The sequence below is a fragment of the Octodon degus genome, unplaced genomic scaffold (assembly GCF_000260255.1).
Source record: "Octodon degus isolate 3935 unplaced genomic scaffold, OctDeg1.0 scaffold00002, whole genome shotgun sequence".
In the NCBI taxonomy this organism is placed as follows: Eukaryota; Metazoa; Chordata; class Mammalia; order Rodentia; family Octodontidae; genus Octodon; species Octodon degus.
This window is the reverse complement of record NW_004524578.1, coordinates 33,292,198-33,295,060: the sequence shown is the minus strand read 5'-3', so window position 1 is coordinate 33,295,060 and position 2,863 is coordinate 33,292,198. Positions and strand designations below refer to the sequence as shown.

The following is a 2,863-nucleotide window of genomic DNA, read 5'->3' as shown; positions in this document are numbered from 1 at the left end:
AACATTAAAAGAGCAAAAGAGTTGCTTTTTCTTATTTCATCCTTTACCTTAAACTTTCAGTAGGCAATGTCCCAGAACATGTAGTAGTACACATTTTTTTTTTTTTTTTTTTTTGAGACAGGATCTCGCCATGCTGTTTAGGCTGGCCTTGAGCTGAGTTTTTAGCCCAGGCTGGTCTTAAACCTGCAGCAATCCTCCTGCCTCAGGCTCCTGAGTGCTGGAATTATAGACATGGGCCACCACACCTGGCAATAGTACACATTTTTAAAGTAACACTTAATATATTAAGTCAAAGAGTACAATAAAACCTCTTTGGTGATACATAACAGTTCACATATTCTAAGGTGAGGAAGTCTTGACAAATGTCTAAAACAAAACTCTTTTGATAATAGCAGTTCCTTGCTCTGTTTTTAACAGAAAGTAAAGATACGGCTCTCTCAGTGTGGAACAAGCTCACATTTTGATGGGCCTGAGAAGTTCTCATTGACGACTTGTGGAAAAAACGAAGGAAAGTTAGGGCCTGCAGGATGCACAGCAGGCTGGCGCATGGCGAGGAAGAGCATGACAGGACATTTTGATGAACACAGCTGGAGATAAATGAATTCTGTATGGAGTCAAGGATGGGGATGGCCATTGGCCAAAGGTGACACAATTTCAGAAAGGAAGTCTAGTCTTTATGTGCTGTCATAACAAAATATATGAAACTAGGTAACTTATGAAGAACAGAAATTTATTTCTCACAGTTCTGGAGAGTGGGAAATCACTGGTATGGTGAAGGCTGAATCCCTGCTTCCAAGTTAACACTTGGAACATTACGTCCTCTGTGATGGAAGGAATCAAAGAGCAAAAAAGTAGCCCAGCCATGTCCCCTGAGCCTCTTCATAAACTCAGTAATCCCAGAGCTTGTTTCTTTTCCATGCAAACTAGCAGCCTCTGTTTGTTCCGGATGTCCCAGCATTCCTTGCGTCTTTCCACAAGTAATCACCTAACTTCTCTGACTTTAAAATATAGGATTGCTTGCCATTATGAAAGCTTTCTCTTTCCTATTCATTAATGACAGAGTAGTGGAGTAGAATTGCAGAAGGGATTCTGTGGTTGCTTTTAGGACCATTTGCCTCATAAAGGCCCTGTCTCTTAACACTGTTGCATTAAGATGAAATTTAATATGAATTTGGAGAGACAAATATTTGAGAGAGTAGACTCACATTATAGCAAAGAACACCTCAAGGTGAGGAGACAGGTGTCTGTACGTGTCACAATAGGTTTGTTACCAACAATTCAGAATAGAGTCAGCATTGTGTGTGATCCTGTATCACTCTGGGGGTGATCTGTGCAAGGTTCTGGGCTGGTTGATGGCCACTTTTGCAAGAGTCTTGTGATCTGGGGCTGGGGGATAGCTCAGTAGAATAAGCACTTGCCTGGCAAGCACAAAGTCCTGAGTTCAAATCTCAGTAACAAAACAAAACAAAACAAAAACAAGAGTCTCATGGTGACAGTGAGAGGCTGACACTGTTTAATATCCTGTATGCAGTACTCGCTTCAGCAGAACATATATTAAAATTGGAATGATACAGAAAAGATTAGCATGGTCACTCCACAAGGATGACAAGCAAATTCATGAAAGGTTTCATGTTTTTAACAAATGGACTTAGTGGACATATACAGAGTACTGTACCCAACCACATCTGAATACATATTTTTTTCAGATACACATGGGTCATTTTATAAAATAGACCACATACTAGTCCATAGGTCACGCTTAAGTATATGCAAGAAAACAGAAATTATCCCATGCATATTATCTGACCACAGTACAATGAAAATGTAAATGAATGACAACAAAAACCAGCAAAAACCCATAAATACACGGAAATTAAACAACACCGTACTCAGCAACCAATGGGTCACAGATGAAATTAAACAAGAAATTCAACAATAACTACAATTCAATGAAAATTCAAGCACAACTTACTGGAATTTGTGGGCTGCCATGAAAGCAGTTCTCAGAGGGAAATTTATAGCTGTGAACTCACACATTAGGAAAACAGAATGGGAACAAATAAAGACCCTAATACTTCACCTCCAACATCTAGAAAAGGAAGAGAAAACCAAACCCAAAGCCCAAAGCTGAGAAGAAATAAAGATTACTGCAAAAATTAATTTAATTGAGAAGAAGAAAACATTTCAAAGAATTAATGAATCAAAACCTGGTTCTTTGAAAGATTAATAAAATTGATAAGCCCCTAAATAACCTCATCAAAAAGAGGAAAGAAAAAACTTAAATACAAGCAATAAGTAATGAAAAGGGTGTAATTACCACAGACCCAGTAGAAATTCAGAAGATTATCAAGAACTACTTTGAGAATCTTTACTCTTACAGAATAGAAGACACAGAAGAAATGGACAGATTTCTAGAAAGGTACAAATTACCACAACTGAATCAAGATGATATAGCAACTCTCAACAACCCCATAACAGCCAATGAAATGCGAAATGTAATAAAAAACCTACCAACAAAGAAAAGTCCAGGTCCTGATGGATTCACAGCTGAATTCTACAAGAAATTTACAGAAGATATAATCTCTATACTCCTCAAACTCTTCCATGAAATTGAAAAGGAAGCAATCCTCCCAAAATCATTGCTGGAGACAAATATTATACTAATACCAAAACCAGGGAAAGACACAACTAAAAAAGACAACTTCAGGTCAATCTCCCTCATGAACATAGATGCAAAAATCCTCAATAGAATCCTACCAAACAGAATGCAGCATGTCATCAAGAAGATCATATACCATGACCAGATAGGATTCATCCCAGCAATGCAAAGATGATTCAGTATTCAAAAATCTATAAATGTAGT

The 2,863-nt window shown here is 37.8% G+C and overlaps 1 non-coding gene across 1 annotated transcript; it reads left to right on the top strand.

The window, feature by feature from the left end:
* Positions 1 to 1,530: 1,530 nt before the first annotated feature.
* Positions 1,531 to 1,637, top strand: LOC111816277. The gene has a single exon (XR_002820711.1). It is a non-coding gene; the product is annotated as a U6 spliceosomal RNA (small nuclear RNA).
* Positions 1,638 to 2,863: the final 1,226 nt, after the last annotated feature.